This window comes from Pinus tabuliformis, chromosome 9, assembly GCF_031772625.1.
Source record: "Pinus tabuliformis cultivar Carrire ecotype Pingquan chromosome 9, CPIR1, whole genome shotgun sequence".
Taxonomy (NCBI): Eukaryota; Viridiplantae; Streptophyta; class Pinopsida; order Pinales; family Pinaceae; genus Pinus; species Pinus tabuliformis.
In genome coordinates this window covers 148,210,493-148,236,046 of record NC_142307.1, presented here as the reverse complement: position 1 = coordinate 148,236,046, position 25,554 = coordinate 148,210,493, and the positions used below count along the sequence as shown (strand labels likewise).

General features: G+C 40.3%; 1 pseudogene; it reads left to right on the top strand.

Moving 5' to 3' along the window:
• Window positions 1-588: 588 nt before the first annotated feature.
• LOC149147543 (vesicle-associated protein 4-1-like) overlaps window positions 589-25,554 on the top strand; it is a 133,300-nt pseudogene continuing 108,334 nt past the window's right edge.

The following is a 25,554-nucleotide window of genomic DNA, read 5'->3' as shown; positions in this document are numbered from 1 at the left end:
GCATCCTCTTCTTCCTCATCCTGTGCTTCAATCTGAGCAATCAGGGCTTGCAAATCTTCTTCATCCCCCTCGGCTTCGGTGGTGATTGCTTTTCCCTTTTCGGCTACTGAAAATTTACTGAATCTCAGTGATACCCTGACTAGCCGCACCATCTACTTGTATTTCCGGGGCCGCAGTGTGTGTGGGAACTATGGAACCTCAGGGGCCACAGCCGCTTCATCGGGCTCCTCCTGGTTTGGATACAGCTCTTCCACGAACCGTGCTCGGGTTCTCACCATAGTACTCATGGGGTGCCTGGTAGCAGTGTCTTTGCTGGTCTTTACTGGTTCAACTCTCAAATATCCTAGTGATGTCCATGGTTTTGAGAATTTGAATGTATGCCTTCCCTCCACTTCCAATTCATTAATATCGTCTAGGCAGAAGGTCTTTGTGTATCTGATTCGGGACTCCTGTCTTAATGATCCACCACCTGCTCCTTTCTGCCGTAACTGAAACTTCCTGTCAGGAATAGTAACGTTAACGGTCACCTCCCAACCTTCCCATGTGACAGCGCGGCCCCTTTGGTGTAGCCGCGATCTTGCTGACCAAATGGCCCTGCATGGAACCTTCTTTCCACGCCAGCCTCCCGAAGCCTTGTTTATAGTCTCGTGCCCTCTTCCAACTGCTTGGGAAGCTAAGACTATGCTTTCCACAGCTAGTCAGGTGGTCACGCCCCAGGGGCAAGCTCTCAGCATTCCTGCTCGCCTGGGCTGCGGGCACCTTTCGAGTGCCTTCGTATCTGTTGTCTCCTTAGGTGTTGTTGTTTTGGATACACCCCTTCGTTGGTGCGGTCGTAGCCATGATAGCAGGGTCACGGCTCGCTTTATTACTGAGGTAGACTTGGCCAAACCTGGTTCCCTTATGTGCAGATTCGCGCGGCCTGCTGATGTGACACTACTTTTTATTTTGCTGATTCTTTCCCCCAACATCATGCTTTTCCTTCTCAGATGCGCCCACTCTTCATTGATTTCACGAAGCTTGCTACTACTGTGCCCAGTTTGGGCTCCCTCTTGTCTTACTATTGAGAAGCTCACCTTCGCCTCCCTCCTGTTATAGGCCCATCCAATCCCTACTATCCGCAGATTCCCAGTGGGTCGTCTTATCAAGCAGACGTTGTTCGTGCTCCCCTCTATTTTTCTGTTGGATTTGTCGCAGACAGCTGGCGAACTGCATCGCTACGGTGAAATCGGGTTTTTGATTCGTATGCGGTTAGGCATTGGCACACCATACACTTGCACCCTACGTCGCCGATGGATGCTCACCCCCTTTTGTCCTCCAACTCGTACGCGCACCTGCCTCCTATATTTGCGCCATTTTCCTCTAATTTTTTGGTGTATACTCCACTTTTTTGCAGTTGTTGCACACGGCGACCCCATTTGCGCACCCTGCTTTTCTTCCAAACTTGTCGGTTCACAACGGTCTACCAGTTCCCTTGATTTCATTGCATCCTCATTGGTTGGCCACTCCCTTGCTTCTATCGTTACATGGTGTAGTGATCTAACCATCATATTACAATTTAGCATTGTTACCTCATGCAATCGGTTCTGCCATCGCTCAATCTCTTCATCGAAGTTTGATGTATAGGAATTGTCGCGTTCCCATGAGATTCTCCCGCCCGCTATCGAATTCACCCAATCTTGATCTTGTGTTGTGATCTGGTAGATATGATCCAAGTCCTCATCAATCTCATCATCGCGTATGAGTTCAATGTAGCCCACTCCTTCAGCCGGATCTAGTAGAACGACTACGCATAGGGATTTCTTCTCAAATATCATCTTTCGGTTTTTTAAATTAATGACTCCATTCATGTTCGTGGCCCAGTCTATCCCTAATAGTGTTGGGTAAGGGTTACTGTCATCCACAATTTCTATTACCTCAAAGTCTGTTTGTGTTCTCACGCCTTCTATATCCACTGTGACTCCTTGTAATCTCCCCATGGGCAATATCTTTTGTTGGTTCGCCATCCATAATTGAATAGGAGACCACTGTAATGGGGGCCTTCCCATGCGTTCCCATGTCTGTTTAGGTAGGACATTCGCATCTAACCCCAAGTCCAGAATGATCTGATCCATCTCATAATCACCAATCTGGGTAGTTAACCACATTTCCCGCCCAGTGCGCAAAGCATGCTGGGCTAGTTTCCTGACCATGCATGGTTCACCCGACCCTGTGCATCTAGTTATCAATTCTTGCAATCCCCTCACCGCTTTAGTGTCCCATAGTAGCTTCATCCATGTCTCTAAAAAGATAGTTAGCATAGAAGTATCCACCTCCGGCTCAATTTGATCCTTGCTACCCGAAGGAGAAGCCTCCGGGAAGCTCTTCTTAGCTTCCATAAATGTTTCCTTCGCGCATTCCAAATCAAATTCAGGTTGCTTTGTAGGGGCCTTGCGAACCCATGCATCCTCCTCAGGTTGCTTCCCCTTATCTTCTCCTATAGTTGCACCACTTCTGAGCATCATGTTCACGTTAGGATCCTCCTCACACAGTTTCGTATTCATCATTTGGACATTTTGGGTGGGAGTAGCCTGATACACCCCTTTTTCTCACATCTATGCAATTAGTGTAGGGCAATCTACTGCTTCATGATCGAATTGGTGACAGTACGGGCAACATGTTCTGGTCGGGTTCATGCAATCTCACGCGTAGTGCCGAGGTCCACCACAATTATAGCAGATTAATTGTCCCCACCCTCCTCCGGGTCCTATTCCTCCTCGTCCCCGTCCGCGTCCTTGGAATCTGCCCCGTGCTATTGCTGCAACTGGATCCTGACCTCGCACCTCAGTCTGCATCCTATGCGCATGTGTCTGATCCATCAGCGACTCATAACTTCAGCAATTGCATTCATCATGGCCCATCGATCTACAAAAATTGCCAAATAGCTGCTGAGGGGGTTGTATAAGTTTCTACAATAGATGACAGTTGTCCGTGGTGTGCTTCCCTCCTACCTAACAGATCGCGCACCAGAGTGCAGCCACCGTGCTTGGCCCTACTTGTGCCTCTGGTCGCAATGGCATTGGTCCCCCCTCCTGCTAGATAGTTTGCAAATATCGGGCAGTGATTCTTATCATGGCCCTGGCCTTTACATTTTACGCACCACACCTCCTTGCGCACTTCTGGCCTGGGTGCCTTCTCCTACTTCAAACTCTGTATTTCCAAGCAGAGATTTTGTATTTGTGCGTGGATTTGCTAAACTCCCAACCCCAGATCCTGTATTGGAGTTTCATGCAACCTCATTATTGTCTCTAATGCTTCAGCTTGGATTGAGATCTTTTGCTGTGATAGCGCCATCCTCAGATGTGGTGTCAAAGATGCCACAAACCACACGCAGTGCTGCACATCCATCAACGTCATGTTAGTCTCGCAGATTGTACTCTTCAATCTCTGATCTAGATCCCACGGGGTTTCACCAGGTAGCATCGTGATCTACTTGAACCCAATGATCGACTCCGTCTCTAATTTTGGCCAGCTAAATTCTTTGTTCAATGCATCCTGGATCGTCGTTATTCCTGCATTAGGGTGATCACTAGAGTACTTTATATACCACGTCAGCGCGTGATCCTGCAGCGCACTTACCAGAGTAGCCTTTTTGATATTATCATCCATCACACCTTAGGCTTCCCATACAACCTTCACCACAAACCAGAATTGATCTGGTTCCTCATTTCCTACGCCTCTAAATACCGGCAACTTGATCGCACTCACCATTCCAACCTTTGGTGGTGGCGGAGATGGGGTAGGCGAAGATGGGTTCGATGTAGGTGAAGTGGGGGATGGTGTGGATGGCGGTGGTACTAGTGGAATGCGCTGCTTTATCAATCGGACTATGCTTCTCAGAGAGAACCCTCCAAGCTCCTCCTCGTTTTCTCGCGAAATAGAAATCAGGGGACTGTTCTCTAATCCTTCGGTCCCTTGGTAGCCTCTTCCGCTCCGCGTTACCCCAGACATCAATGGATGTGCATAACCCGTTTCTCACTTAACAACATTTTAATCCAGGTATTCAACAATTTGATGTACTTACCCCGCCACCCTTGGAGAAAGCGCCTTTCTGCTTTTCTATAATTCACAGTTGTGTCAATCGTGAACTCGGTTATAAATCCTCCTATTATTCAATCCAACCAGTGATCTACTGCCCGTGTGATTTTATCTTCAGACGCTTCCAGCCTACGCACCAACTCTGGAGTCCACACGATGGGCTGATCTAGTCTGTACCTTCCCTGACTATCAGCTAGCCTCACGATCCACTCATACAATTCTGTCGCGAAAGACACGAAGAAGATCTTGTGGATTTCTATGTATATGTAGCGATCCAGCCACCTTTCCTTAGATACCCGCGGATTTATGTTTCCTGAACCATGAACTCATGAAGCTTCTGATCCAACCAATCTTCAAGCTCTTTCTTCATAGGGTTCCAGTGCTCCGACATCAGACATCCCTTAGGCAGATCCCAGTCTTGGCAACAAAACCATTTGTTGGCTTATTGGGCCCTGACCCAGGTTCGGAAGAGTTATTAGCCAAACAAATCTCGCAACTACCGGCCCTTTCGGCAACAACTCGTGGAGCGTGGACTGAGGTCTCACTCGAGGTAGCAGGGGAGGGTGTTGGAACCAGGTTTTCGCACCCTTGGGATGCCTTGATGTGGTTTGGAGGGGTCGCGAACCATCCTGTGGCCTTGCACCACTCTGTACTGCTATTAGCTTTCGCGTAGATCCACACAAGTGCACTTTCTTATTAATGAAATTGTTACAGATATGATCTTCTAGTTACAGTATTTAAGCAAACATTTAACAATGAAACCCAATACGCACAATCATAATTATTTTAAAGACATAAAATCATATAACAAATGCATAAACCAGAAGACATTAGATCCGCGATATTTCAGAAACAACTTATCTTTATTAATATCTTCTGTCAATACAACCAGATGGTCCGTGCACACAGCTGCGGACTCTACCAGCCCTTTGCGCACACAGCTGCAGAGCCTCTATCTATCTACCAACACCCTTGACTCGGACTTATAGACGCAGAGATTATTGCCTTTACAAACCCATAACATCAAGATCCAAAAACCAAAAACTACCCTCTAGCCATAGAGTGTTTCTCTATTTATACATTTCCATAGTCCGCGGACCATGGGCAGGCCAACTCACTTTCTATTTTCTTACACTATTTTCGGGCAGACAACCCTTTGACTTGACTCATTAGAATTCGCGCTCCACGCACTTCGTGGAGTCTATACCATACTTTTACCCAAAATTGTGGGCTTTGAGCCCCAAAACCATTACGTGAGGCCTCCACTACCCAACAAGTAGTGCTTGGGATGAGCCTCTGGTGCAGACCACCTTTTGGTTCTCCGTGATCTGCATTGATTGGTTTTCCATTTTTGGGGCTGTAGGACAAAGAATTCCTTGCAGGGAAGCCAAGTGGCTCTGGAGTCTGACAGGTTTCTGGGAGACTGGGTGTTTGGACTTCCTTGTATTTATTTGGGAGGTTGGCCTAGGTTTGTGATAGGTTTGTGGTGAATTTGGGTAGTGAAGATCTGCGGCGCTGGGTTATTTCGCTCTTCTTGGTTGTGGTGTGGAGTGCAGGGACTCTGGTGGGGGCAGTTGGTTGGTAGGGTCTGTTGATGTTGGTGGCGTGGTTCAAGGTTCATCATGGTGGACATTAGCGACAAATTGGGTCCATCATGAGCGTTTGGGTTTTGGTTAGGTTTTAAGGATGAAGCCAACTCCATGAAACTCGTGAGCTCCTCTAGTGGCGAAGGCGGAATCATCCTGACTAAGAGAGGGGATGAGCTAGCTAGTTGAATCCTGAGGTGGCGGTGTGGGTGTCAACACTGATAAAATTATTCATGATGCAGGTAATCTGTGAGGAAAATCTTGTGGGGGCCGCAGAGCATGTAGTGGGAGCAGAACGTTGACCGATTCTTTGGGCGGTAGGGGTGGCAAAATCCTGACACAGGGCAGTCGTGGGGCAGGCGACAGGAGTAGGGGTACAGGTCGTGGACGAATCCAAGTTCGTCGGGTCAGAGTAGTGGGATGGGAAACGTCGGGTTGGTTGGATGTGTAGCTGTTGGTCGGCACAGGTGGACTTCAACTTAACAAGAGATGCTCCAATCAATCCTGGACACGCTGGAATCTCATGATAAGGTTAGGAGGGAAGAACACAAGGCAGTTTTGGCCATGCTCAATCAGCTACATTACTTTCAATGTCATGTCAATGAGAGAATTGTGGTTGTTTGGTGTGGTCAGAATCTATTGGCAAAGAAGCTCGAGAAGCTAGAAACATGGCTTGCTCACTTTTAGCAACATGTTCGTTGTTTATACCGCCCACCTCCACCTTCAGGAACAGGGCTAGACAATCTTGCTTCGATCACTTCTAATGATTGATCATGGTAGCAGGCGTCTTTCTAGTTCTTTTTGTGTTTTGGTGTGTAAAGCCTATCAGGTTGTAGACCACTCAGATGGGTATTTTTCTTTTTGTATGTAGTATGGTAATAACATTGGTCAACAAACTTGATCTGAGTGAGACTACATACATCTTGATATCTATGTACTTAATCTTTTGAGTAATAAAAAACCTTCCACTTACAAAAAAATATAATTTAATATAGAAAAAATATTTTCACAAAAATATAATATAATATAATGTTATATTTAAAAAATTTAAAATAAAACAACTCAATATATAAATCAATTTAAATATATCCGAAATTTTTAATTTATTATATAAAATTAAATTATATATATATATATAGATATATATAATTAATCTTAAAATAATTAATCTTAAATTTAATTTAATATTTGTAAATAAATATTATAAATATTCACATGATGCATGACTATTTTTATAGTTAAAATACAATATAATTATAATTATAATAAATTTACTTATACAATCAAAATCCAATACGGAATTAATAAATATGATAAACAAAGTTTCAACCAATCAAACAGGATCAAAAACTCAAATGGTTAACCAGTCGCTCAACAGCCTGGTGTAATGATCAATTGACTCAGCGAAAAGTAATACATTTCATTAAATTAAAAAAAATTGAACCTTTCCTTTCACCATTTTCATGATTAAAATTTTATAATTTTTAATATTAATAAAGATTTTAAACTAAAGGTACTTTTTAATTTAATATGAAAAAATTAAAATATTTTATCAATTAAAATCCCTAAACACTATCTATTGCACAAACTTAGAAAAGCATCTGCTAAATAAAATTCAGTACACCTTTATTCGATTTAAAATATTTTATTACATCATTAACAAAGTGATTCCATGGGAAATAGATTTAAATTAAAATAAGAGCTTTATAAATATTATAAAGAAACATTTAAAATAATTTCCTTCACTAAAAAAAAAGTGCACCAATTGCCCTGCCCTAAATGGTAATGGAAACCAATGGAGATGAATTACAAGTCAAAGTGCAAGAAACATGTATATATCAAAAGAGGAATCCAAATTGGCTTATGCAACGATAATTCATTCTCAAATTACATCTGATTTGACACATGGTTTGATAGATTCATTTGGAAATGGCACATTCCAAACTAGTTGATATGCTTCACGTGGTTGGTTTTTCACAATAAAATGATAATTCATTCTCAAATTACATCCGAGTTGACACATGGTAGGATAAATTCATTTGGAAATGGCACATTCCAAACAAGTTAAGATGCTTCACGTGGTTGGTCTTTCACAATAAAATATTGATTTGGAAAATTTCCAAAAAAAAGTGGCTTCAGCAGTTGTGGCCTTTGCAAACAGCATGAAAAAACTTTTGACTATCCTCTGATAAACTGCACAGTTGTCTAGGAAATATGGTCTTCTGTTCTCCAAATCCTAAACATTAAAGAAGATTTGAAGCAAATCACCTTTGCAGAAATGTTATACATATGGGTGAAGAAATTTAATCAACTTTTTACTCTGGCTATATTTATCGCATGGGGCATATGGTTATTAAGAAATAAGGCTATCTTCAAAGATGATCGATTATGTATTCCACTCCAGGTCTCAAAGATCATCCCCCATTTCAAAGAATATCATCCTCTCCAGAAAGTAAAATTGCAGAGAAGAGTACATTATCCTTCCATTCCACAAGACTTTCCATTGGGCTTCTTTGATGGAGAATCTCAAGAGAAGGTTTGTGGAGAAGGGGGTCTGATAAAGATGACAGATAATAGATCAGCCCATTTCAGAATTGGACTTGGTCCTCGAAAAAATACCAAAGCTAAATTGATTGTTGTTTGGGCACTCATGACGCTTGCCAAATTAAAAAACATAAAAAAATATCCTCATTATCAATGATTCAAAATGTGTTATTGATGGGCTGCTAGGATAGGCTCACCTTGAGGTTCTAAATATAGTAGCGTGAAAACACAAAATTGAGGATTTAAAAGCTCATTTTCAAGATATTAGATTCCAGCACGTATATAGAGAATTCAATAGTATAGCGGACAGTCTATCAAAAAGCACATTAGAGTTGACCCGAGCACAATTATATATGAAGAATTTATTGGTAACCAGGTTCTAGGTTCTCACTCCATTCCTATTGCACATATGAACTTAATATCAATGCCCAGCATCTGGGAGAAAGATGGTAGCTTCAATAATACATATTTAAAGACTTCAAGCCAACATGGGAAGACCCTGAACTAGAGAAGTCAAATTAGTATTTTTTGTAATCAGAGTTTTACTGTACATAGCTGGACTTACATTTTCTGATGTATCAGTCCTCAGCTTCAAATATCTTTAGTTTTCTTGAGTTTTGTAAATGAAGCTTTGTTGTTTTTTCCAAACAACTGAAAAGTACTTTTGACACCTAATCTTTGGGATTCGGTGAATCCATGTAAATATTGTAAATAAGAAAATAAGGAGAATTAGAAGTTGAAGAGACATTAGGAGATGAAACCCAAGAGTCTCTCCCTCCATGTATATATCTATGATCAATCTCAATGCAAAATCACAATTCGCTTTGAGGAGTTACCTCCTAGCTTGACATGGTATCAGAGCACAGGTCCCAGACCCATTCTTGGCTTTCTTTCTGCCCTTGTAACTCCCTCCTGCCTATGTCCTGCATATTTCTGCATATTTTTGTGCAGAACTATCACCTATGACCTGCATATTCTGCGACTGTTACCTGAAATAACCATTCTTGTACACTAACTGCGAGACTTGTTCCTTGCACTTCTTCTCCCTACACTTGCATTTTTTGAAACTCCATGTCACTGACAAACTCTCTGTGTATAAAAACATTGAGGGAACAACCCAAAATTGACAAGCTTCGCCTTTCTCATAGTCTACACTGTGCTTGGATACTGGAGTGGTGTGGTTGGTGCGTTGAGTCGAAGGTGGTGCGGTTGTTGGGATGAAGATCGAACGATGACTGCAGTTCAAATACTGATGGTGTTTGGTGTCTGGTATGTCCTTTTTTCACCACCTGAATCCAATAAGAGTTTTATGATCAATGAATCCATTAAGGTTTGATGTTCGATGAATGCATGAATGCCTATTGACTAGAGCTATAGCTGAATGAATGGAGTAACTATGTTTGCGCTAAATTTGTTATAAAACCTGTGTATCTTTGTGTATCACCGATGGTTAGCAAGTAGAGTGCCCCCATACCCCGGTTCTGAAGCCACCATTCCAATCTTGTCGATTACCATAAGATCCATTTCCCACATTTCTTCAGCCATGGACACGAGGGTTTCTGTGTTGAATGGGATAGATGGCAGAATACATTATGGTAAATATAAGGACATAGTTGTATGGACCATTATGGTAAATATTAGGATAGAGTTGTATGCACCTACTTGTTTCTTAATTCTTGCGTAGACATATGAGTTCCTCGCTGGTCCAGGCGTGCGAAAGAATATATTTCGGTCAAGAAGAAGTGTTGGTTTCAATTCCTCCTATATCCGATTACCACCAGTCAATACTCCGCCTCCCGCCATATGTATATCCTCCTCCTGGCCTGACATGGTATCAGATACTTATGCACAAAACTTCTCATATAGTTCTCACTGTGATGAAGGTACATTTCCATCAAGTTTTTTATGGCATGCTAGATTTGGACACTTGAACTATGACAACCTTCATTTTTTGAAGAAAAAAGGTGTTACCGATTTGCCTACAATTCCTAGGAAACTTAAGCAATGTGATGCTTGTATTCTAGGAAAGCACAACAAACAGTGTTTTCATGATTCTCATTCCAGAGCACATAGAAAACTTGAACTCATTCATTCAGATTTATGTGGCCCAATGCATGTTCCTTCTGCAAATGGTAATAAATACATGATGACATTTATTGATGACTACACCAGAATGTGTTGGGTTCATTTATTAAAGAAAAACTCTGATGTTTTTGAAGCATTCAAGAATTTTCAAGCATGGATTGAAAATGATGCACAATCTCATATTGGCTCTATTCGCACCAATAATGGAAAAGAATACACTTCAAATGAATTTGAAAACTATCTTCGCCAGCATGGGATCAAACAATTGTGCCTTATAATCCCCAACAGAATGGAGTAACTGAAAGAATGAACGTGAAAATCTTAAATATGGTACGTTCCATGATGTTTTTCAAGAATGCTAAGCTGGTGTTTTGGGGTTGATGCAGTTCTATGTGTTGTGTATATAAAGAATAGGTGTCCATCTAATGCTATCAAAAACAAGACTCCTTGTGAAATGTGGTATGGCCACATTCCTTCGGTGAGGCATCTTAGGGTTTTTGGTTCCACCTGTTATGCCTTGATACCTAAGGAATAAAGAAACAAACTTGGTGCAAGGAGTCACATGTGTATCTTCTTGGGGCATTCAAATACCCCCAAAGCATACCGTCTCTGTGAAGAAGTTAATAAGAAGTTTATAATATCTAGAGATGTGATATTTCTTGAATCTTCCAAGACTGACAATGTTGTTGAGCAGCATCTTGATCGCCTAGATAGATTTGTACATGAAAAATATTTTCAAGAGTTTGATAATCATATTCCACATCTTGAAGAGGGGATTCCTAGACTAGATCAATCTATGGAATCTTCTTATGCATCACTCTCTCCCCCGCATGAAACTCCAACTGTTAGCGCTTGAAATTTCACCTCAGGCTCAAAAAGGTAAACTCCAAGGCAACATCAAACCACTTAGCCTCGTAGCTAGCCCTATGGGGCAGGAGAGGGCTCTCTCCGGTCTATCTCGGTAAAGATCTTCAACGGACGAGATAACCAATAAGGAAACACTGATTGTAGGCTAGTAAACTGATAAAAAGGTTTGAATTGAGAAGTTTTAAGATTTTGGTGGAAAATCGGGGAAAGGCAATTTTGGGTGCGGGGATTGGACACAGTTTTGCAGGGGGTTCTTTGGGGCAAGGTAGGAGACTGTATTGATGCCTTTGAATTAAGTGAATGCATAGAAATGACCGGTGAGGAGCTAAAGAGAGCAAGAAACCTTCAAGAGTTCTCTTTAGACAGATGAAAACATAAATATTAAGCAAACTTAAAAGCAGAGCATGGCAATCATGGATTCTACTTTAACACTTCATTTGCCTAATTTGCAGAAGGAAAAGTAAGGAGATGATTCACATAACAAACTTACAAGTAAAAAGAGAAACACACCATCAATACATGTAACCACAGGAATCCCAAAAAGGACTGCAAAACCCTGGTCTTTCTTCCTTTGCCAAAATTGCAGAGATACAATGAGTAATACAATAGAGCTTTCTCCCTCAAGAGTCCAACCTCTCCAACCTCTGAAAATGATTGAGAAAATACATAATATAGACCATGCCAACCCATTCCCTAGCCTCTAGGGGTTGAGCTCATCCTTCTAGGAGTTGTTTCAACCAATTCTAAACTGAGCACTAAAATCTAGGCAGTCAAAACAACTTGCCTCTATAAGCTAGGAAACCAATTCATTCATTAAATGTTTGCTATTTCATGAATGAATCTTCTAGAATAGGTAAATAAGTGTCATGTCAACATGAAAATACATTAATTACATCAAAGAGGGTGAAAAATCCCATCACAAGTCAAAATTGGTCAAAGCTGGGCGAATTCCTGAGCTGTAGATGAAAAATTGGCAAACTTTCCCAACAGGTCGCGCCCTGATCCTGAACAGGTCGCGCGCCTTTGGAGCTGCTTTTGAAGCACTTCCAGGTGTCCAAATGAAGCAAAATTGGGCTTGTTGGAAAGGTTTGGATGTCTACTTTCCAACCCAAGTGGAATTTCTGAATTTGGTGGCCATTTGCCCCTCAAAAATTGCAATCTCCAAAGACTACTTCCTGTGTGTCAAAAAGGTGGCAGAAAGTCATTTTTTGCTTGTTTTTTGACTTTCTGGAGGCCCAAAACTTGGTGAAATTTCTTGGCAATTGCTGAGCAAGTGTATCTTTGCATGAAAAATCCAAAAATGCTGAGTTTTCCCAAAAAGGAGTTTCCCAACAAAAAGGTCGTGCGCGGCACGCGACGTGTTGGTGGAGAAAACCTGTTTTTTGCCCAAAAATTCACAAGTGACCAAAAGGTCACGCACGGCACGCGACGTGTTGGTGGAGAAAACTTGTTTTTTGCCCAAAAATTCACAAGTGACCAAAAATGCTCAAATTTTTTTGAAATTTGTGCTGGAGTTAAGTCATTTAGCATCATGCTCCTTCAAGGAAACCTCAGCCAAGATGTGGAGGGTATCGGGCCTTTTTCGTCGTTTTAGTGCCTTGGCCAACAACCTCTCCAAATGAGCATTGACCTGGAGAAGCATAGCCTCTCGAGAGATAAAATCCTCCCATGGGATACCCTGCTGTTTTAACTGTTTAAATGTTGCTCCAAGGGGACAAAAACACAAGGGAGATGTTAGGGAGGGGGACTTTTGAAGGGATTTAGGGAAAATTCATATGAAAGGGGAAATTAGGGAAGCAATTATGAAACATATACCATCACATAATCATATTTTGTAGGGGTTTCATAGAAGGTAGGGTTTAGGGACTTTGATATTTTTGGTAAGGAGATTAGGTGAAAATGACAAGGGAGATGGTTGGGATGTGGGGAAAAAATGGGAGTGAAAGGGATGACCTTGAGAGCAGCAAAACAAAACCCTAGCTTTACTTGCACTTTGACATTTTTAAACAAAATACACATGAACTTCTCCTTTCAAATTGATGGCATTAAAACACATTTTCATGCTCACGCAAGTTTTAGCAAGCAAGATTTGGGGTCAATTTTCAGTTTACTGGCGATTTTTTGTGGATGAATTCCCAACAGGTCGCGCGCGCCCAACAGGTCACGCCAGTGTATTTTCCCAACTGGTAAGACCCCCCTGACAGGTCGCGCTTGCCCAACAGGTTGCGCGCTTTTGCAGGAGGCATTTGGAGGCCTTCCCGGTGTCAAAATTGGGTGCAGGACAGCTGGTTGGAAAGGTCTTTGAGTCTACTTTCCAACCCAACTGGAATTTTTCAATTTGAAGTTCATTTTCCCTATCAAAAATCAAATCTCCCAAGACTAGTCAAAAAGTGCCAAATGAGGCTACCTCAAGGAAGAGTGCTGTTGCAGTCAACTTTTGAATGCCTTCCTCAACCCCAAATTGAGCTCATGATAGCTCATTGGAAATCTCTTTGTGTCTAGTTATCATTTTACCCATCAAGAAAATCATTTGGCCAACCAAGCTAGGAGAAAACTTGATTTTCCCAAGGTCACTTCAGAGGTGTCTTTGATTCTCCTGAGGCAACGGTATTCTTGACATTTCTCTCAAACCATGACACCTGTGCAAAAAGTGAAGGAGGTTTTTCTTCTTTGGCAGGTTATGGACAAAAAACTCTCTCAGTTTTCCCAAATTCATCTTTGATTGCTTTGAAACATCTTTTGAGTGAAACTTATCCCGATGTGTGGAACAAGGGATTTTGCCGAAATGAAGCGAAATGAAGGGGATAAGGGGCTTCTAAATTCTTGGGGAAATTTTTGGAAGTAGGGAGGGATGTTAGGAAGCAGGGGAAAGTGGAATCTCAGAGATTGAGTGAGGGGAAGGGGTCCAAAAGGGCAAAACACAGGCCCAACCTAGAAAATTGCCAAGTTGTAGCTAGAAACTAGGGTTTGTGCGAAAATGAGGAATTTGGCGGATCTAAGGGATGGGAAGCATTTAATAAGGTACTTTAAGGATAGGGGAAGGTGTATGAACATCAGGATACAAGTTTTGCCGATGATTTGACCGTCCAAGAGAAATTGCCTTTCAAAACCCTAGGAGAGGGAAATGACCTTGCCTAGGCACAACTGAAGCATGAACAAGGTGTAAAATGACTCATTAGACACTGAGATGATAATGAGAACCCTATGAATGATGATAAACTCAGCTGAATGGTGACATGGACCGACATTTGGACAACTTTAGAAGGAGTGAAAGCAAACCCTAGACCTAATGCCTAGTGACCAAATTTTGCTTGAAGACTCACTGAAATGACAAAATTTGACCTTGACACTCTGAGACCACTTTGTAAGAGCATATTTGATCACTGGAGGAAGGCCGGAAAGAATGACACTAACACCAACCACTTATCCTGATGACACTTTGAGTGATGTGATTAACAGAATTGGGAGACTAAATCTTGATTCAGCCCCAACTCAGTCAACTAAGCAGCCTCGGCCATCTCAAAAAGGTCCTCAAGGAAAATTTTAAGGATGGAGATTTATCTTAAAGTTTAGAAACCTTAGTGAATCTTACTAGTCCTTAATATGCAAATTGTAAAAAATTTGTTGATATTTTTGTAGAAATATTTTGATTTCCAATTATTTTATATTAGTTTATATAATATTTTGACAATTTTTAAGGTTAAATATTGGTTTACTATAAAATTTGGGCGAATCATTTTAGAAAAAAATTGGAAATTGGTGAATCATTTTTTTGGAAAAAGCATGGAAAATTAGCCCACCTGCGTATATTAGCCCCTAAAATTTTCCTTGGTCCTCCAAAATGGCTGACAAAGACACTTGAAAGTGTTCATCCTGGTGAGGTTTGAAATACAAGAACTAGAAGCTCAACTAGACAAAATGGAGGTGATTTAGACGATTTTGATTCACGTGTTGATATGGATGTTTCCTTTGATTGTGAACTAAATTTGTCTACAATTTTTGAACCAACTTCCTTCAAAGAAGTCGCTTTTCATGATGAATGGAAAGAAGCAATGCAAAAATAATATGATGTCTTGATAAAGAATGGCACCTGGAAGTTGGTTGATCCTCAATTGGGAACCAAACCAATACGATGCAAGTGGGTCTACAAGAACAAGTATAAAGCATATGGCTCACTTGAAAAACACAAAGCCAGGCTTGTGGAAAAAGGTTTTGCACAGAAGGAAGGGGTTGATTATGAGGAGACTTTTGCTCCCACAGCAAAATGGGCTACCATCAGGACACTTTACCTTGGCAGCACAGAATGGTTGGAAAGTCCATCAAATGGATGTAAAAACTACTTTCTTAAATGGAGATATGAAAGAGACTATTTTTATGTCCCAACCAGAAGGATTTGTTATGAAGGGTCAAGAACATAAAATATGCAAGCTTTTAAAATTTGTGTATGGCCTCAAGTAAGATCTATGAGCTTGGTAGGAGAAGTTAACTGAGCATCTTCTAAAACTCAACTTCAAACATTATAATCTTGATGATGCAACTTTGTTTGTCAAGAAAGTTGGAAAAATAGTTGTATATCTTGTGGTGTATGTAGATGATGTTTTGATGACAAAGAACAATGAGAGCTACATTTCATCCATAAATGAGGAATTGAGGAAAGGTTTTGAAGTGACAGACTTCGGCTATGTTCATTACTATCTTGATATTGAAGTAACTCAACATCTGAAATTTATATTCCTCTCCCAGAAGAAGTACATTGGAGATATGTTGAACAAGTTTGGCATGGTTGAGTTCAATTCTTTGGCTACTCCAATGGAACAGAACTTAAAGCTCACATCCACTGAAGGAAAATAATTTGAGGATGCAAAAAAGTATAGACAACTTGTAGGAAGTATCAACTACCTGACTACTACCAGACCACACATTTCATTTGATGTTGGAACCCTCTCTAGGTTTATGCAAAAGCCTTGTGAGAGACATTGGTTTATTCCGAAAAGAGTTCTAAATTACTTGAAGGGAACTCAATACTTTGGACAGTGTACGCAGGTGGGCGACTTAGCTTGAGTGGATACTCTGATTCAGACTTCAATGGAGATAAATAAAGTGGGGTATCTACTTCAGGGTATGTTATTAGTCTTAGATCAGGAGTTGTCTCCTGGAGGTCACGCAAACAATCAATCCCAACGGATTCCACAATTGAGGCAGAATATGTGGCAACAACTGAATTAACAAAAGAAATTGTGTGGTTCGGGAAAATTATGGAAGATTTGCAGGAGAAACAAGTGCATTCAACTCCTCTCATGACTGGCAACACTTCTACAATAAAGTTGGCCAAGAACCCAAAGTCCCATGATCAAATGAAGCATATCAATACAAAATACCATCTGATTTGACATCATGTTGAGGTCAAGACAACCCATCTACGCCATTGTTCCATAAATGAGAATATTTCAGACATCTTCACCAAAGAGCTTGGAAGAGAAAAGTTTGAAATATTTGTTGGGTTGTGTTATATTCTTTCTACGACTAACCCACGTAGTTAACCCGGGGGTTAGAGGGGATAGTGGAGGGATCACAGGGGGTTTGAGGGGTGCAGGTAACCCCACTCTATGGGGTATGGGGCACTGAATTATGGTTTTGGAACCTATGTTAGGTTTGGTGGACCCACCTATGGTTTTGTGCATGATTTTTGCACATGTTTTTGGACGCGATGGTTTTTGGTCCATGGTTTTGGATGCGATGGTTTTCGGTCCATGGTATTGGATGCTTTGGCATGTATAAATATGTATTATAACATTGAAAGGAACATAATGAAAAATCAAGTTGTTAGTCCTGGTTTTGGGATCCAGGGGAAAATCTCTGTGTATATTTGTTTTATGTTTTATGCTCTTGCATTGTTTATTTTATGTGTTTTAGAATTCATATGCAGGTAATTTCTGTATGGGGTTAAAACCTACATTTGGTATCAGAGTTGTTTTGGCTTCAAGGGGATGCCTTTGTTGCTGAGGGGTTTGGCTCAGGCCTGTGGTAGACCCTGTTCAATGGGAGATCTGCGAGATTGATTCTGGTGGTGAAAAAATATGGCGAGTGGTGGAAAGATAGAGATCAAGAAATTTAATGGTCAGAGTTTTGAGTTGTGGAAACTCAAGATGGAGGATCTATTGGTGGATAAAGATCAGTGGATCACGGTAGATCCGGATACTAAACCAATGGGAGTGTCTGATGAAGAATGGAAGAAGTTGGATCAGAAGGAAAAGAGCACAATACAATTGTGTGTCTTAGATTCAGTATTGTTGAATGTATCAAGGGAAGCTATGGCGAAGGTTTTGTGGGACAAGTTAGAGACTTTGTACCAATCTAAGTCTCTGGTGAATAAACTATTCCTGCGAAAAAAACTGTATAACCTGAGGATGAAAGATGGAGACTCGGTGACAGAGTTTCTGAACGCATTTAATATTATGGTAATTCAGTTAGCATCTGTTGATATTAAAATTTTATATGAAAATAAGTGCATCAATTTGTTGTGTTCTCTACCAGATTTGTGGGATAGTCTGGTTATTGCAATAGGTAGCAATGCAACTGCCTTACAGTTTGATGAAATAGTCTCATCCTTGCTGACGGAGGGGATGAGACGGAAAAATATGGAGATCCAGAATGGTGATGCCTTGTCTGTACGAGGACGTTCCCAGAACAGAAACAAAAATAAGTCATCGAGTGGGAGATCTAAATCTCCAGGAAAACCTGTAAAGGTGGTAGACTGGAAATGCGGAAAGGAAGGGCACTACAAAAGGGACTGTAAATCTAAAGCTCCTGATAAAGGAAAGGGATCTGATGATGCTCCTTCTGTAGAGGTGAAAACCAACTTAGATGAAGGTGGGGATGTGTACTTGGCATCTTCAAGTACACATGTAGATCATGAGGCATGGTTGATTGAATCAGGTGCATCCTTTCACTTCACTCCCCATAGAGAGTGGTTCTGCGAGTATGAGAAATACGATGGTGGTGATGTCTTCTTAGGGGATGATAGGAAGGCTAGAATCATTGGTCACGGAAAAGTAAAGTTGAAGTTGCAAGGTGGAAGCGTTAGAACACTTCCGGGTGTCTTTCATATTCCTGCATTGGCCAGAAATCTGATTTCTGTAAGCAAGTTGGATGATGCAGGCATAAAAACAATGTTCGAGAAGGATACCTACAAGATGGTTCGGGGAGAACTGGTATTGATGCGGGGAGTTCGGAGTGGAACTCTGCACAAGCTGCAAGGTAGCATAATTGTTGATGGGTGCAACAGTTCTGTGGTTCCTGAAAGTGGAGCAGAAAATCTAGTGGTCTCTAGAGAGAAGACCATGCTATGGCATCAAAGGCTTGGACATATTGGAGAGAAGGGCCTTCGAATACTTCATGGTAAAGGTATTGTAGAATGTATGAGTAATAGCTCTCTGGATTTTGATTTCTGTGAAAATTATGTATATGGGAAGCAGAATCGGGTGAGTTTCCCCTATGGTGGTAAGAGGGCGAAACATATATTAGAGCTTGTGCATAGTGATGTGTTTGGACCTATTAAGGTTCCATCACTAGGTAAGTCTGTGTACTATGTATCATTTATAGATGACTTCTCAAGGAATACATGGATATATTTCCTTAAGAAGAAATCTGAAGTCTTTGATAGGTTTAAAGAATTCAAGGCTCTAGTGGAAAACCAGACAGAGAAGAAGATAAAGGTGCTGAGGACAGATAATGGTGGAGAGTTTTGCAGTAAGGAATTTGAAGAATTATGTAAGAAGTGTGGTATAGCACAGCAGAAGACTACTCCATATACACCTCACAAAAATGGAGTTGCAGAAAGAATGAACAAGCCATTGATGGAAAGGGCAAGAAGCATGCTCAGTGGTGTCGGGTTAGGACAGGAATTCTAGGCAGAGGCGTTGGAGACAGCATGTTACCTGGTCAACAGATCACTTTCATCAGCATTGGAGGATAAAACTCCACAAGAGGAATGGACTTGTAAGAAACCCTCTCTTTCACATCTGAGGGTATTTGGATATGATGCATATGTACATGTTCCAAAGGAGAAACGAACCAAGTTGGATAGTAAATCTGAAAAGTGCATCTTTATTGGGTATAAGGATGGTTTAAAGGGTTATAAGCTTTGGAACCCAGTAACAAGGAAGGTTGTGTACAGCCGTGATGTGGTGTTCAGAGAGGTGAAAGATGTTATTAAACATGAAGTCCAACCAAAGGAACCTGAGAAGATAGATTTTGAGCTAAAGGAAGAAGAATCAGACTCTACAGCAGAGGAGGAATCAGAAGATGAAGAGCCACAAACTCTGGGTGTGAGAAGATCAGTTCGAGAAAGAAGGCATCCAAAAAGGTATAGTCCATCCGATTTTTGTTCAAATTTTGCTTTATCTATTACTGATGATGATCCCAGAGCTGTGAAGGAAGCAGTAGATTCAGAGGATGGAAAACTCTGGAAAGAGACCATGGTTGATGAAATGGCATCTTTGCACAAAAATGAGGCTTGGGATCTGGTGGAGTTTCCAACTAGAAGGAAACCCATTGGCAGCAAATGGGTGTTCAAGAAGAAGACAAATGCAAAAGGAAAGGTGGAGAAATACAAAGCTCGGTTGGTAGCAAAAGGTTATTCCCAGGTGCCGGGAATTGATTTTGGTGATATTTTTTCTCCTGTTGCCAAGGTAACTTCTATTAGATTACTTTTAGCTGTTGTTGTTGCTTTTGATTTTGAGGTAGAACAAATGGATGTGAAGACAACATTTCTTCACAAGGATCTGGAAGAGGAAATCTACATGAAGCAACCTGAAGGCTTTGCGGTGAAGGGTAAGAAAGAACTGGTATGCAAGTTAAAGAAGTCTATGTATGGGTTAAAACAGTCACCAAGGATGTGGTATCAGAAATTTGATACATTTATACAGGGACTTGGCTTCACGAGAAGCAAAGAAGATCACTGTGTGTATTTTAAATTAATTGGTGACCGTGTTATTTATTTGGTCTTGTATGTGGATGATATGTTGCTAGTTGGAAATGACAAAGAAATTATCTAGGATTTGAAGACCTAATTGTCCTCCAAATTCGACATGAAAGATCTTGGTGCTACAAACTATATTTTGGGCATGGAAATTAAAAGAGATCAGGCAAAGAGGAAGATATGGTTAAACCAGAGGAAGTATGTCGATACAATATTGCAGAGATTTAATATGCAAGATAGTAAACTGGTGAAGGTTCCTATTCCTGTAGGTGTAAAGTTATCTGCTGAACAGTATCCCAAGACACAAGAAGAGGAAGAGGACATGTCCCGTGTTCCATATGCAAGTGCAATCGGTAGCCTGATGTATGCAATGGTCTATACTAGAATAGACATTGCACATGCAATGGGAGTATTGAGCAGGTTTATGTCAAAACCAGGAAAGGATCATTGGACAACAGTGAAGCGGGTTTCAGGTATTTGTGTGGCACTAGTGATTATGGTTTGTGCTACCAAGGAAGACCAGGATTGGACAGAGTGTTGGATATTTGTGGCTTTGTTGATGTAGACTGGGCTGGAAATCTGGATCAGAGAAGATCTACAAGTGGGTATGTGTTTAACCTATTTGGAGGCACAGTCAGTTGGATGAGTAAGAAACAATATGTAGTGGCACTATCAACTACAGAGGCCGAATACATGGCAGCCACTCATGCAAGCAAGGAAGCAGTTTGGTTGCAGAGACTGTGTTCAAGTATGGGGTTAGTACAGGGATCTATAAGGATAGACTGTGATAGCCAAAGTGCAATTTTCTTGGCAAAGAACCATGCATATCATTCAAAGACAAAGCACATTGATGTTCAGTATCACTTTGTGAGGGATATGATAGAAGACAAAAAGGTGTTGCTGGTAAAGGTGGACACTTTGAAGAACACTGTAGATGCATTGACAAAATCTGTGAGCTCTGAGAAGTTCTATTGATGTAGAGAAACAAAGGGCATTGCAGGTCTAGATAAATGACTAAGCTCTCTTGTAGCCCCCTGTGGAAAGAAAACAACAAGTAGGAGAATGTTGGGTTGTGTTATATTCTTTCCACGACTAGCCCACGTAGTTAACCAGGGGGCGGAGCCCCCCTTTCGTTGCGTTGATTGCGTAGCGGGGGGGTCACAAGGGGTTTGAGGGGTACAAGTAACCCCACTCTATCAGGTCCGAGGTAGCGCCCCAGAAAATTTTGGTTTTGGAACCTATGTTAGGTTGGGCGGACCCACCTATGGTCTTGTGCATGATTTTCGCACATGTTTTTGGACGCGATGGTTTTTGGTCCATGGTTTTGGATGCGATGGTTTTCGGTCCATGGTTTTGGACGCAATGGTTTTCGGTCCATGGTATTGGATGCTTCGCCATGTATGTATTATAACATTGAAAGGAACATAATGAAAAATCAAGCTGGTAGTCCCGGTTTTTGGATCTAGGGTAAAATCTCTATGTATATGTGTTTTATGTGTTATGCTCTCGCATTGTTTATTTTATGTGTTTTAGAATTTGTATGCATTTAATTTCTGTACGGGGTTAAAACCTACAAGATTCAGAATGATGCTTGGACTCACCAACATCCCTTCAGATTAAGGGGGGGAATGTTGACACCTAATCTTTGGGATTAGGTGAATCCATATAAATATTGTAAATAAGAAAATAAGGAGAATTAGAAATTGAAGGGACACTGGGAGATGAAACCCAAGAGTCTTTCCCTCCATGTATATATCTATGATCAATCTCAATACAAAATCACAATTCGCTTTGAGGAGTTACCTCATGGCCTGACAAGTACATCCTTGAGTTGTGTCATTGATAATAGTTTTCAGGAAAAATTCTAAAAATATGTAATCATAAAATTTGTACTTTTTTATTTCGAATAAATAACAAAAAATTAATATTTACAGTGAAAAAAATCAAAAGAGGAGTGGTGTATTATGTATGTATAACTTGAGTGGGCATAATTTGATTCTAGATTTTAGAATATTCTAAAAATATGTCATGATGTGATTGTAAATTTTAAAATATTTCAAAAAATTGTGGATGAGTATATGAGTAAAGTTAAACAATTGAATTCGGTTAAATCATTAAAATCATAGAAATATTCCAAAGCTTACATTAAAGCCATCTACATATATACAACTAAATTCAAAAACCACTAAGATTTTTCATTTTCGATATTGAAATGATACAACATTGTCTTCCTCTTCAATCCTTGGCTCTAGAAAACATCTGAGAATTTTCAAACGTATATCCTTTGTACAATGGTGGATGCTTACATAGCCTTGCATACAATCAAATCAATATTAATACAATCAATATTTGTTGAAAGTAAACTTGTAGTGTATTGGTGGGGTTTTGTTTTTCTTCTAACTTACAGTTGATCTTCCAAATTGAGAACAAAGGCATTAACCAAGGGTTGTACAGTAATCCAATTTCCATTTTTGAGTACTTGTTGGATGCTTACATAGCCTTGCATTAAAACAATGATGCCATCTGGATGAGAATGGATTGGAAAACCAAAGGTAAGATCTGGATTTGGGCATGATGGATAGTAATTTCTAAGCATCACTTGGCTGTGTCTTCCAAAAATTTTATTCGAGTAATTAGAAGTCAGGCCCAAAGCTTCAGAAATTGCAACCAATAGCCTTAAAATTAGGCCCCTCATCTTTGCAGCAAACCTACCAGCAATTTCTCTGTGGGAAAAAAAAACATATGTTACTATAACTATTACTACAAGAGTTACTACATGTCTTGTGAAAGAGAACAAAATTTGTTGCTACCTACCTGTAGGATGCAGGTTTTTCAGGACAAGAGCCTATGACTTCCTCTAAAGGATGACAAGGGTGCCTCTTATATTCCCTCTAGTGAAGGAATTTCTCTTTTCGAATATTGAATCTTGTAGAAACCTGAACTAGCTGCTTTGAGTCCTCTAAGTAGAGGCATGCTCTATCTTCCACAAGAATTTCAAATAATTATTCGGAAATTCCCATCATGCTTTTCATGACCATCTTTGGCACACCATGGTTCACTATCTCTACAATCAATCAGATGAATTATAAAATTATAGATGATTCATTCAAAAATCAAACTTCACCTCGAATCAGTTATTACAATCTATTTCTTTAGATGATTTCTTCACATAACACCATTACAATTGGGAACATCCATCAATTATCAAGAAATGTTAAACTATACACTACACTATTGACCAACCCACTTAACATATTTTGGGTGGATCAACAACCCTAGAGATGAATTAGAAAATTATACACGATTCATTCAAAAATCAAACTTCACCTTGAATCAATCATTTACTATCTATTTTTTAGATGTTTTCTTAACATCACATCATTATTGTAGGGGACATCCATCAAATGTTAAACTATACATTACACAATCATCCAACCCACTTAACAAAGTTTGGGTGGATCAACAACCCCTCAGGGACTTGACCACTTGATTATGTTGTGAGAATCAAAACCTGATGAAGCTATCACAACACTGTGCGTTGAGTTTTGTAATCAGACCCATAGCATGAACCAGAAAACCATATTCAAGTGAGAATCCTCAAAGTGTGAGCCCCATTTAATTCCTCGGGGCTGGATCAAAAGGCTCAATTGAGGGACGTTTAATTTGCATCAGGTGGGAGTCGTTTCATGCTTCAAGACAATCATGGAAGGAAATTGGGACACTGGAGGTATGTACGAAATCGCTCTGCTCACTTACTTCTATAAATTGGGGAATAATGGTCTCAAATTCTGCAATAGAAAGGACTCTGCTCAGAAGGTCGTGGGTGGAAGGATTCTCTGGCAAAGTCGGGATTGTATATGGGAAATTCTGGTTGTTGAGTGTTTCCCCTAGGTAGAGTTAATTGTCGAAGAGTTCCAAACGGGTGACTGCCATTTTCTTAAGATAATTGTAGAAGAAATCATTGTTTGGGATCTTGTTTCATGTTATTGTGTGATTTTGGGCGTTGTAGTTTCAATTGGGTTACTTTTTTTAGTTACTCTATGTCAATTTGGGTCTCTTTCCCTCCTCAGTGCCATATGGGCGATGTGGAGTCTATTGGGTTTTTTTCCTCCTCTGTGGAATTTGGGCCACTGCCTCTCAGGTTGATGTTAATTTCAGGAGAGTCCCAGACTGGTGCGTGCCTTTTGCCAGAGTTAATAGCCAAAGAAATCATTTTTGGGGATCATGTGTCATACTATTGGATGATTCTAGGCGTTGTGGTGTCAATTGGGTCTCTGTTTTTAGTTCATCTATGTCAATTTGGGTATTTTTTCCTCCTCGGTGCCATCTGGGTGTTGTGGAGTCAATTTGGTTATTATCCCTCCTCTATGGCATTTGGGTCATGACCTTTGTTCCTTCGTGGTAATTAGGTCTCGGGTTTTCCCTTGGTTTATCTCTTTCAAGTAGACAACATGGATTCTGAATCCAGGGGATATCGATGTCGGCGCTCGGGTCGAGTGGCAGGACATTCTGACCGAAATTGGGAGAAGTGCCCTCCTCTGGCCACTTCCTCCCCACATGCTTGTGGCCCTTGTGAACATGAACATCATGAAATGAGGGTGAATCTAGAAGACCTTCGGAAATGTTTTCAAAAATAATGCGAAGAATCCTGTGAAATGCACAAGAGACGCATAGAGAAGAGCCAGAAGATACATTCGTTGGAAGACGAGGTGTATGTACTATGCAGCCAAATTGAATAACTGCAAATTCAACTGGCTGAGAAGAGCTCTCAGAATGTAGAGGAATCAATTGGAATTGATCTCAACAGACCTCCTGAACTAGATGACTAGACTTCCTCATTTTCTGGTGTCTTATGATAAATTTTAAATGCATTTTGTTGTTAGAGAAGTATTGCAAGGCTTATCCTAGTATATAAGTAAACACTCAGTCACATTTTGAAATTTTGAAAATAAAATGTGATTGTACAACCAGTCTGCAAACAGATGTGTCCATGGATGACAATGAAATAAAATTGTAATCTCCTATTTTGACCGCGACCGAACGTGAATTAATATAAATCTACTACTCTTTACTGTTAAAAAAAAAACTATCATCTATTAGTGGATTAAAAACCTCAAGGTGTATTTAAGATAATTGGTGTTTATTTATTACCTCCAAATCTGGTGAGAATCAAACCCATTAATGTTAATCAAACAAATTTTGGTTAGTCAATTGTCATTATAATTAGGATATATTTATAATATTTTGAGTTAATTGGGTTTATCCGAGGTGGTTGGGAGGAATGATTGGATCCCCCCCACCTAGTTCAATTCTAGCAAGTACAATGAACTTTAATGTAATGAATTGAATATGTATATCCTTCCATATATAGATAAATATTTATCTATGAAAATGAAAAAGAAAAAATTAAAACATATT